The sequence below is a fragment of the Egretta garzetta genome, unplaced genomic scaffold (genome assembly GCF_000687185.1).
Source record: "Egretta garzetta isolate BGI_Z169 unplaced genomic scaffold, ASM68718v1 scaffold263, whole genome shotgun sequence".
NCBI lineage: Eukaryota > Metazoa > Chordata > Aves > Pelecaniformes > Ardeidae > Egretta > Egretta garzetta.
In genome coordinates this window covers 67,475-79,781 of record NW_009259233.1, presented here as the reverse complement: position 1 = coordinate 79,781, position 12,307 = coordinate 67,475, and the positions used below count along the sequence as shown (strand labels likewise).

The 12,307-nt window shown below is 41.7% G+C and overlaps 1 protein-coding gene across 1 annotated transcript in view; it reads right to left on the bottom strand.

Annotated features, from left to right (window-relative positions):
* The window catches only part of TOM1L2 (target of myb1 like 2 membrane trafficking protein), a 60,329-nt gene extending 48,178 nt beyond the window's left edge, over nucleotides 1-12,151 (bottom strand). The window contains exon 1 of the mRNA XM_035891449.1: nucleotides 12,092-12,151. The gene's annotated coding sequence lies outside the window, so the exon portion shown is untranslated. The remainder of the gene's footprint in view (nucleotides 1-12,091) is intronic.
* Between the last annotated feature and the right edge of the window lie 156 nt (nucleotides 12,152-12,307).

The following is a 12,307-nucleotide window of genomic DNA, read 5'->3' as shown; positions in this document are numbered from 1 at the left end:
CTCTTTCTGCAGTGACCTTGGCCAGATTCCCATCTCCCTGCAAACCATGATATTCAAGGTATGGTGCTACTTCACGATTGACAAACAAGGACCCGCTCACGTCAGAAATCAATACACTAAAGCCTTCAATCAGAAATGTCAAAGCAGTTTTAAAATATACGTCCTGTATTAATGGATTTTAATGGATTCGAATGGAGGTGTTTACCGTGTGATTTACTGTAGGGGAGCAACAAATCAATGTTCCTCTATGACGTGTCACCTCTCATGACAGACTGTCCCCTCGTACTCTTGTATCAGTGGAGATGATGGCTCGCCACTTCGCAAACATCTGTGATCTATTAGGCAACACCTCCAGTAGTCTAACATTATCACACTCTGAGTGTCCATCTCTCTTCTCTAGACGAGAGGCGCGAAAGCATAAATTAAAATGTTCCAGGTGACAAAGTGCTCTCCCTCGGATTTGCCTCTGCTGAATTTGAGTGCGACTGCTATGACTTGTCCATATGACTCTGTATGGGAGAATTTACCAGCACAGCGTTGTTTAAACAGGTCTGTGAGTTGGGATGGTTACCCAATCCTCCTCCTCCTTTGATCGCGGCAAGGCAGCCAGTGCAGTACACCAAATCGCACCGACATTTAGTCATTTCCACAGGCAGAACTCGGATTGTAGCCTACTACTTGCCAAAGGGTCTTTATATCGTTTTAATTTCTCCAAGGAATTTGGATGACTGGGGGGGAAAAGGCTACCTTGTTCCTCAACTGGGGGGGAAAGGCTACCTTGATCCTCAGTTGGGGCTACCAGTTCCTTAACTGAGAATCTCAGGTATGAAAACACGCACAGGCTGAATGAATCACCCCCGTTCACCAACACTAGAAGTACAAAATTTTTTAATAGCTGAATCTTTGGCTCTCACTCATCCAAAAAAACCAAACAACCCAAAAAAAACCTAGCCAAAGAAGCTGAAAAAATAGCCTTCTTCCAAACACCCCTTAGTAGCTGAGAAGCTTTTCCCACCAGAAAGACAAGTCACTACAGACAACCCCAATATTCAAAAAAGGCTCTTAAACAACTATCTAATATATATACACATGAATTTGTCCTAATGCCAAAAACAACTGCTAAAAAAAAATGCAGACTCCATTCATTTTATCAGCCTTAATTTATAAATCCAAGAGAAGGGGCAGCTGAAAGTAGTGATTTATTCCTCAACTCCTTTGTTAGCAAGTAAGCCTATAGTGGGTTTGTTATTTATAAGGACACCAGTATGAGAGTTCCTTAAATAAACTGTTTCAAACCACTTTTTAAAACATTCCCTCAAAAATGCAGAAAAACAATACCACACATAGAAAGCAGAAGAATGTATTTGACCAGTAAGATACTACCGGGAGGTAAGAGGAATATTCTACGCATCCAGATGCAGTTTTACCACCCAGAACCGCAGGCAGCATGGTATTACAATTCGATATCCCAGCTGCACAAAAAGTTGCAAGCACCATCAAGAGTGAGAAGATGTCCTGATCTGTGACAGGGGTTCAGGACTTCAACAGCATCCAGTAATTACAGGTGAGACCGAAAAAAATGTCTTTATGAAAAGTTATGGATGATCAGTGTGTCAGTGAGCTATATTTGAAATCTATCAGCTCTTGATGGCTAATTTTGTACTACATGAGTAAAGCAAGTTCTAATAACTCACTTGGGACTTCACTCCAGTACTTACAAGCTACGTGCTTTTCATATTCATAAAACAAAACTAATTGCCTTTCATGGATGAAATGTTCTAAGAATCTTTAATCCACGTCAGCTGCAAACTCTAAAAATCCATGCCCATATATTTAAAACTCCCCCTCCCACCCACTCACTTGTAACATGTTGTTTGCTGCAAACAAACTATAAGGCAAAGATAATCTATCAGGCTCCTACATTCGTATTATTTATATTTAGGTTACTCCTAAAGTCAATTGCCCACATTCTTGCACGCTTAAAATAAACTGAAAACACTAAATACATTTAGTGGGGAAAACCTTTCATTCCAACAAAGAAAGGAGTTACAAGAACAAATTTACTCCTTAGCTGCAGTACACTACAGCAGATTTTTAAGTAAATGTTCATACATGATAATTAAAATGTGTTACAAATGAAATTAAAGAAATCTTGCAGTAGACTATTTCATGTGCATGTTCCCACACCCAGTTCTCCTATCTATCTACAACTATGAAGGCGAGAGCTGTGTCCTCTGGAAAACCGCGATTATCCCACACGTAGAAGCGAACTAGACAGTGAGGAGTCTGCAGCTTTTGAGGGCTGACAGCTCACGTTTTTTAGTGTGAAATGCTTCAGTTTGCTTTTCAATTTTGCAGCCTTCCCTCACACTGCTCTACAAGATGACAGCAGGCCTGGGCAAGAGGCAGCTAGCTCCGATCCCATTCAAATTCTCCGGTACCTCCGCGGCTTGAAGATCAGCGTCTGGAATACACTAAGCGTTTTCTCCACAGGAAGAGGGGAGAGCTGGCTCCTGTTCCACTAGGTAACAGGAATCACTTTTGCCAACGCTGCTGTCATTGAAGGGCTCTATTGCCAGCTGCCCGTTCCAATAAGCCAAGCTTGCTATGCCTGCAAAAGCTTAGCAGCTAAACACTTCCAAACGATCTTCTCAGGAAACCCGAGTGCAAATCAGGCAACAATAATAACAAGATACATGTGTGCAATTCCGTCTTGTACGGGCTGAGACCGGCGTATTTCTTAATAACCCTATTAAAAATTCTGCTCCATTTCTACAACCCTGTTTTCTCATGTGCCACTGCCATAGATAAGCCTGAAAAAAAAGACTGATAAATAGAAAATGTAAATACCAGAATTTTAGATCAAGTATGCAAATGCCTGTTTCTGAGAGTTTCTTTGTAATTTCACCGTAAGTCCCCGTTCACCAGCTTGCATACGACTTTGTAAATTCTTCAGGCCAGGACCTGTCCCAATACATTGCACATTCCACCGCAATTGCCTATATTACATGATACTACTAGTGTGGTAAAATTAAAAACAGTATCAATGTATCAGGGGACTGCAGCATACTTTTGGAAAATAACTATATTGGTCCTTGGGCAGTTAAAATTCTAACTAGAACACAGATTTTAAGCACGGCTTACGAACAGTTTGGCTTATTTACCATACGCAGCGAGGAAGCAAGTCCTAGCAAATGAAAAGGGCTGATCCAGCGCACTCTGAAAACTGCTGGTTACGGATGGAAAGGGAACTTGCCCTTGTGAACATACATGATCTTCTGGAATCTACGGAGGACCAGTGCCCTGGTCTTTGCTGCTTACAGTTTGTTAATCAGTAACACAGAATTCACAAGATACCACATAACAAATACGAAACTTACTGAAGCCTTTTTGGCAGTGTGACCCTGATATACATTAGTGCCACTGCTGCTGCTTGGGAAAGCAATGAGCACCAGCAAAGGCCTGGTTCACTGGTGGCCAGCTGAACAACTGAGCTTCACCAGCTCCAGCTGAGGTCAGCCTCTCCTGGGCATTCCCATATATTTCTAGGTGAATCAAGACTTTCTCAACCTCTTTTGGGTTTTATGTTCATGTACACTATGCACGTCCTTCCTCTGAGCCAAGCAGCAGCTTCCTAAGCAACCAACACCAGTATAATGATGCCTTTTATGAAAGAGTGCCCTTTAGAGGTATAAAGCTTGCCCGAGCAAGGCTGCACCGTTTCAGCTCTCTCCTGGTGATCATCAACGGCGTGGAGATGATTCTGCAAGCCAGCGTGCAAACTGAGGTTTGCTTTAAGGGATGCTACATGTGAAATACCTCATTAGCTGCAGCAAGACTCAAGGCCAATACCCGTTAAGGAGCCTGGTTAGAAGAGGGATTTTTCATTACTCACTGGCTATGCCAACTCATTGACATAGATGGGGATTTTAAAAGCAGTTTTAATTATAGAAGGTAAAACCCACACATGATCAAGCTGCAGTGTCAGAAAACCACCAGAACTGAACACTGACCCATTTGGGTTGTTTGCTGAACTTTAATCACTTTCCAAGTCTGACAGCTGCTCAAACTTAATTGCTCATTACGCTTGTAAATAAAAACTGATCTCACTCTCTGATTAGCCAACCATCTTATAGTTGCCATAACAACTTCTTGTCTAATAAGTGATTTCAGATTTACCATTATTTGTACTAGCAGAAAATTTCAGAAAGGTCTGGAGATCGCTCTTTTCACTAAAATACCTTCTAATTAGAAGAACTGAAAATCACTAAAGAAAGGGCAGCTCAAAGATAATGAAAAAACAAGCTACAGCTTAAACATGAGATAAGGGTAGCCCAAAACCAAATATATGCCAGATCCTGCTTAACCCCTACCTTTCACTACCAATCATCTTATTATCATACCTATATCCCATAACAACTACTCAGAAAAATACTAGGCAGAATTCAGGTAATAACTGGTCACAATGCGGAAACCGACATCAAGGTTCACTCCAGATGAAATATTCCAGGAAAGTTTGCATATTTTGTCTCCTGATCTTAAATTGGGAACCAATTAACTGGTTAAATTCCTTAACCCTCTGTGAACTGATAGGAGCACTTTTTGGTGAACACCGAGGACTTCAGATTCTCGACAGTGTCATATAAAAGAGGGAAAACTGTGTTGAGTCCAATGTGTCTGTTGCATCAACAGCAATGAAAGATGTTTTGGAAGGAAGAGCTATAATATAGTATCTCATCTGTGGATCACCTCAGTCAAAAAACTTACTTCAGGCTTGACTTTTTGGACAGAATTACTAATTAAAGCCTTGCAGATGTCTGGGGAAAAAAATAATCTGTATTTCAGTAAGTATTTGGTCATCACAGCTTAAGTAAAATGCCTCTATTAAAACACACAGATGTATTTGTGAGTCTGAGAAGACAAAGTGGTTGGAAGCTATCAAATACCACTAGCCTGTAGGCCTAGTGCAGCATAAAGACTTTCCAAAATTTGCTGGCAAAGCTGCTGAAGCTTGCAATTTGTTTAATCTGCTCAAGGTAGCTTTTTGTGTGTATAGGCAAGGAAGGATGCCCTTTTCCTTCCAAAAGGAAAATAAATGCAGAAAGCTATAACTGAGATAAAACCAAAGTTAAAAAAAAAAAACAAAACCTCAGGAAATACCAGATTTTTAAAAGGCAGGTTTTGTGCATTTACTTAGCTATGCAAGAAATGTGAATTTTTCATTGTTTGGGTCAAATAGAAAGCTGATCACACTTCTTGCAGGAGACGTATCCCATGAAAATACAGAGCATGCAGCATGCCTGAGTTAACAATATCCTCAACATTCCTGACCACATTTGGGATGTAACAAAGTCTGTCTTGCCTTAAGAATAAGAAAACAATGCTCTGCAAAATTCTTGGGGTTCAAACACAGTTTATAACACCAATCTGCATCTTCACTTTGTGTATGTTTTCTTTGATCTGAATTTGAACAAAGAATTTCTTCCCAAAGTAATCTAACCCAGAAGGCTTCTGAGGACCAGCTGGGGAACAGACTGGCTGACATTCAAAGAATAAGCAGGCTTACGAACTAACCAAACTATTCAACAGGTTTCTCCTGAATATCTTCTCATTTTTGAGTCTCCTGATGCTCTCCAAGACTGCGCTGCAAACACTGAGCTGCCAAAGAGTTTCTGTGAACTGAGAGATACAGAAGCACAGGTAAATAGTCTATACATAGCCGTGCCAGGAATTACCCAAACACAGGCAGGGTGTATGCAGACATGGACTTTTTTCCTTCCCTAATCCTTGGGTTTGAAATGAGTAGCTACATTATGGGGCCTTTCTCATAATTCTGGCAGGTGCAGAATAATCATAGAATGTATATTTAAATTTAAAGACAGTGCTGCCAATAACAGACCGGCTGAATTTATTTGCATGTCCCCTTCTTGAGCGACGGGAAGAATACCTACAGATTGGAAGATCTGTCTCCGTGAGTTTATATATAAAGACGTGGTTACCTGTAGCAAAGGACCTACTCCTAAGGGAAGAGAGGCCAGGCTCTAGCAAAGCCTTAGTGCTCAGGAATCATCAATTTTAAAAGAGCCCTTTACAATTGACAATAACTGGAACAAATGAGCAGAACAATCGTTGAGAACTGTCAGCACAATGACTAAGCAAATACGGAAGATAAGGCTTATCTGTCCTAGGTAGGATTTTTATACACAGCAACAAGTTTCTTTTATGTAAAAAACTAGTAATTCCCCAGGTGGATGCAAATGAGAAAATGGAAAACTAGTTCTGGATGATCTATGCAGACTCATATGGGGGAAAAACTGTGTTACGCAGGCCGGCCTTTTGGGACACTTCCTAACTTCTCAGGGCTCTTTCTCCCCTCTGTTCTCCAAATGTTTATGCTTTTTATCACCTATACATTGCACAGATTTTGAAACCAAAACACAAAGTGTGAAATCATTTATCCAGAGTCAAATATGAAGTATCAGACAAGCACAGAGATTGCCAGGCCAACACTGAAGAGCACCAGCCCGGCAGGTACTACGCAGCATCCTTCCCCATAAAGGATCAATCTCACCGAAATTTTTGCAACTGCTGCTGCTCCACCACCGACCATTACCACCGAGGATACTTCCAGATGCTTCGATCACCTTCAAAGAACGCTTGATTATAAACCCAATATAGTTTACGAAATCAAAGTCTGACTAATTTTAAATTGGTCTTAATTCAACTAAGGAAAACACACAATACTTTTTTGTTGGTGAAAACTGTTTTGGATGAAATATGGAATTAGTGGGAAGGGTCTGTGGGGATTTTCTAACTGCGTGTCTTTAGTCAAGCGTATTTTAAATACGCAGTTAAGAAAATCTGCCGAGTATGTGAACAGAGCAGTATCAAACTGGGAACGAGCTGTCCTCACACTGCAACCTCTCACACATAGATTTATATTAGAAGCATATGGAATATGCATTTAAGCGTACTGTGCTGGAAGAGATAAAAGTGCATTACTCAAATATACATGCTATAATACCTTCATGAACTACAATCTGCTTTTGTGCCTGTAAAATAAATCCAGTCTCAGAAACCTAGTATTAAATGGTATTACACTAATTATCCAGCTTCACACAGGTATGTAGTTTCTCCAAGTTGCCAGATTCATGACTCAGTATTTATTTGCTCCTTTAAAAGCAAAGATATCAATTTTCATATTTCATGGCGTTTTTCCTTACAACATAATCAATTGTCATGAAGTGAAAGTAGATCCAAATAATCTTATAAAACTAAAAGCATTTTATCAGACTCTCTTTTGCATGACTAGCACAATTCTACATGAACAGTGGGGGGCTGGACTTTAAATGACTGGCCAGCTACAGGAGTACCCATAAATGTACTTAAACTCTGAGGAGAGCACTTTGTGTGCCTTCTTCACTGTGGGAAATGACAAATTTCATCTTTTTGATGCTGCAGGCATTTGATAGCAAGAAAAGTTACTGCTACCTTGTACTGAGAAAAGCTTCCCTTAGAACAGGGCACAATACTTCAGTGGTTATGGGTAAATGCAAAGGACTTTTTATTTTACTTTAATACAATTAATGAAGAGAGAGATGATTCAGACCCCAACAGCATGCTGAAAAAGTGTGCCCTTTAAACACTAACTTTTGGCATTAGGAAAAGGTTTATCTTTAAAAAAAGGGTTTACTTACAGCACAGCAAAGTAGTAAGCTTACTCTGAAGGGAACTTAGGCAAACTGTGTTTATGGACAAGAAAGCCCAGGTTAATTCCTCCTGCAGGATTACCATGGGCTGCTCACTGTAATATACCTCTCTATTCCTGCACATAACCATCAACTCATTTATTTAGGAACCATTTTTATTCTAAGACTCATAAAAATCTTAGAGATATAAGAAACCTGAAGAATGGTCTTCAGTGCTTCTTATGGAAAGGAAAATAAAAAGGTGTTTATACACACACACACACACCCAAGCTGAGGCATTTTCTCATTTAAAAAAAAAAAGAGGGGGGAACAAAACAGCAGCTCTGGAAACAGACTCTCTCCACCGTATTTATTATCAATTTAACAGCCTTGAATGGAAACTGCAAGTGCTTTGATAAAAATCAATTGAAAAGCCGTCTGCCTCAGTGTTGCTTCAATAAAGTGCCTCTGTATCTTTTGCTGAAACCTTGTTTTTGTAGCCTCCTTAAACAATATTAAATCCCCACACCGTGCCTCCTCCAAAAACAGACTCCAAGGCAGGTGTCCAGACCAGCACCCCTCATTCAAACCTCCCTTCATCAACAGCAATCAGGGATGCAAACCAGCATCAGCTGATTGACACCTCCAGTCATGCAGGAGACCATAATTTCTACTATATTGTTAAAAATTAACTTTCAAGTCTCTGTGCATTTAATTCACGTGCTGGACCTCTCTGCCTGGAGGTCTTTGGCTCGGAGTCAAGCCAACTTCAGGCTGCGTAGAGAACGGCTGACTTCAGCAGCACACACAGCCCTGACCAGAGCCCTTACCAAAACAGACCTCCCGTCCATCACCCCGTGAGGAGCCCATTTCACACATCACTGCCCCAGCTCAGCCCTTCACACCTGAGGGAGCCCGGGGGGCCAGCAGGAAGACTTGGTTTGGTTTCAAACAAATAAACATTCTCCTGAAGCCTTTGCAAAGTCTCCAGAGGAAAAAAAAACAAAACAAAACAAAACAAAAAAACCCTACAAAATGTAACTGGTTTTACTGTGTCTTCATGTGTAAGCCATATGGCCTATATCAAATAAGCAGAATGAGCAAAAAAAGCCACCAGTACTCCACATCCTTGTAATTCAATCAGCTTTAATCATCTAAGATGTTTTCGCTAACCTGCGGTAAGGGTATTTGTTCTAATAACCTTGAATAGAGTGGTGACACTTTAAAGATGGCTCCCTTGAACAAAGAAAGATAAAAACGCAATTTACGGCAGGATGTTGAATCTCAAGGCAAATTCCCGCTACTGTAAATTGCAGCTTTTTCCCCAGGCCAGCCCCTCTCCAGATAGCAAGCAGTCTGTCTTTGACGTTTTACTACACATCTTCCTGTACTTCTCCTCGCTGATCAGGAGTATTCTTCAAAATAGTCCTCCTCCAAGGATCTAGTCTATCATATTTACAGTATTTGCTGGAAAAAATAAACAGTTCAGTCATAAGAACTGAGCCAACACTCAAATGCTGCAAAGGATCTTGTCAGCCCTGACACACTCAGCAGCCTACAAAACCTGCAGCACCCAATTCCACCCTCTAGACTCTTGCCAGTTTTCATAAAGACCTTCTCCAGGGCTGGTGACACAACCACCCCTCAGCCGGCCAGAGCCACGAAGCTGTCAGTGAAAGCTCCAGTGCCCTCCCCGGGCTCCACGTCCAGCACTGCCGACGGTTGCTGGATTCACCAGGCACCACTGGTTAAAAGCACCAGCAGCCTCCACGCACAACCTCTGCCCAGGGATTGTCCGGAGGAGGCCTGCTAGGAAGCATTGACCACTATCAAAAGCGACATTGTGAAGGGACCATGAAGACTTCTTCCAAGTCCTGCGGGACGCTGAAAAACATCGTTTGCTCACAGAGCTTTTGAGAAGTAATGGATTCTGCCGGATAATCCTGATTGAGATTTTTAGCTTGTATGGAAAATGATGCTGTTACCTGCTTCCCTTCACTGCAACCTCCGGGTGGAAAGCAGTATGGATTGGGCAAAACGGACTTTAATTTCAGGAATCTTCTCGCTGGAGACATAAGGACAGTTCAGCAGTATCGAAGTATTAAAGAAAAATTAAGTGAGGTTTGTAATTAGTAGCCATGGTGGTCTTTTATACAGTTTCTGTTTCTCAATCCCTGAAAATCAAAAGGAGGCTACCATATAAGCCCACTGCCAAAAAGCAGGTAGCTCTCAGCGATGAGGAACCTGGCTGCCATCGAAACTGGTACTTTAGATGCAGGAGACTCTATCCATCTCCATTACAAATCCTCTGAGCTCATCCTAGCATTACTTTCCCACATTAAGCAAAAGAGTTAACATAAAAAGCCTGTCTAGCTTCAGACATTATCCAGATAAAGAGAAGGAGAAAAAGAGAAAATCCCTTATATTACCTCTCTCAGCTCTCCCCAAACCTTCTCTAACATCTTTGTTCTTTCAGACCTGGCATTTATCTGAAGACATTGTCTAGCCCTGATTAAATCTTCATGTGAACCACTGCTACTTCCTGGCAGAGAACATGCATTCTTGGTGTGCTGATGGACCTACATAATTTTCTGCACTTCTCCCTTATGGTGAGTGTTAGGCCTTGCTTGAAAACATCACAACTGTGTTCAACACAATATGTTTAAACAGAAATACAAAATTATTCAGTTTCTTTTAAAGAATGAAGAGAAACATAAGTGAAAATGATATTCCACAAGCTCATTGAAAAAAAAAAAAAAAAAAAAAAAAAAAAAAAAAAACAAAAAACAAACAAAACAGTGGAAACACTGGGCAAGTAGCACTGTCTGAGAACAAGGCATGCTTTTGTTTTACTGTTGTCTCAGGAAGGGATTACTGGCAGTGATACGAGAAGCAGAAAAATTTTTCTTCCAAAATAAAATCTGCAGCTATCTCTTCCCCCCGGGGATGAAAAAACATTTTTAAAGTGCAGCTGAATTTTGCATTAAGGGAAGTCGCTTTATAAACCCTTCACACACACCTAACCTTATCTGATGAAAGCAGCTCCTTCAGAGCTTTGTGTTCGAAGCCTCTAAGTTGGCCGTGACTGCTCATTCAAAGGGAGCAAGGAGATGTAAGAGCTACGAAAATCTTTGCACTCCAGAGTTAGAAAGGCAGAAGGCTAGGAAAGCAGATTTTACTGCTACCCCCTCACCCTCAACAATTCTTAAGGCTTAAGGAAGCCCCTTTAAACCACTTACTGATGCCAAAAGAAACTGGAAATAAATAGATGAGAAATTATTGCCTTCCCTTAACAATGCTCATTGTAGAAGGCTTGTCCAAGCAGCAAAGCAGCCAGCTGTCCTGGCAGATGTGGTCAGATGGCCAAACACAACAAAGCAAATTCACTTTAAAATCATGTTTAACTTTCACTGTTCTCATTATTATCCTCCAACTCTCAGCACTTCTCTCCCTAAGCAGAAGAAATAAACACCCCAGATGGCTAAAGAAAAAAAGCAAGCTATACATATGCTCCATATAGTCTGACAAAGCAAGAGTCCAGCCATCTTCAAAGCACAGCGTGAGACTTACCCGTTTAAGGGCCTTTTAGCTCTACAAGGGAGTGTCTCTGCATGTGTGGGTTGAGGCCACTACTATAAAAAAACTTCGGGGTTTCGAGGCCACGACCAGGTGCTCTGCAAAATTTTTCCACTTGAATTTCCAAAGACACAAGTCTTCCATCATTCCATAAATTAATGTCAAATAGCTATAGGCTAGACAATACATAGCTATACATTATACTATATATAACCCCTAAATAAGGCATTAGAATTACCATTGCTTATGAAAGAAATCAAGGAAACTAAGAGCATGGTTTCACCAGAGAGGGATGCTAGCGCAAGGGCATTCAACTGAAATTTGCCTTGGCTTCCGGGACTGCATGCCACTGTACCCGCGCTGCAGGAACCTGAGCTATTTTGCTGTTATTTCCCACTGCAAGGTGAGAGATCTTCAGGGCCTAAGAGAAGAAAGCGGGAGGCAATGCCAGCCCACCTAACCTTGGGTGAGTTATCAAACTCTGCAGAAGTGGCACCTAGGCTTTCTCCTGTGGCCCTGGCTGCGGCAACCCAGACCGAAATCACACTTGCCACAGTTGGGAGTGAACATGTCTGTGGGAGGGAGGGAGTAGACACAGCAACCCAGGAAGGACTTGGCTAGCCACGCAGTGGAAGCACGCTGAAAATAACCTGCCTAATGTCACCAAAGCATTAGCAAAACCACAATTCAAGCTCTAGGCTGAGAACGGAGCATGTACTTGTATGTCTAAACCACGTCACCCTCCCCGCATATCCACAGGTCCACAGAGGTTCCAACGTTTTGGGAAAAAAAGGTGGCTGAACAACAAGGCATAACAAGGCACTCACATGCAGGAAAAGGAGCTGGGGGATGCAATAACTTTCCTTCATCCATCAACCACCTTCAAGTGGACTTGCTCCTTCCTCATGGCAAACAGCATGCCCAAGGCTACCACTACCCCCACGGCCCTCTGCTGCCCACAGAGCCCTCCAGGGCCCACACTAACCCCCAGAGACCCCAGTAAGGCCTACAGCACTCACAAATCCCAAAAGCCACCCACCACC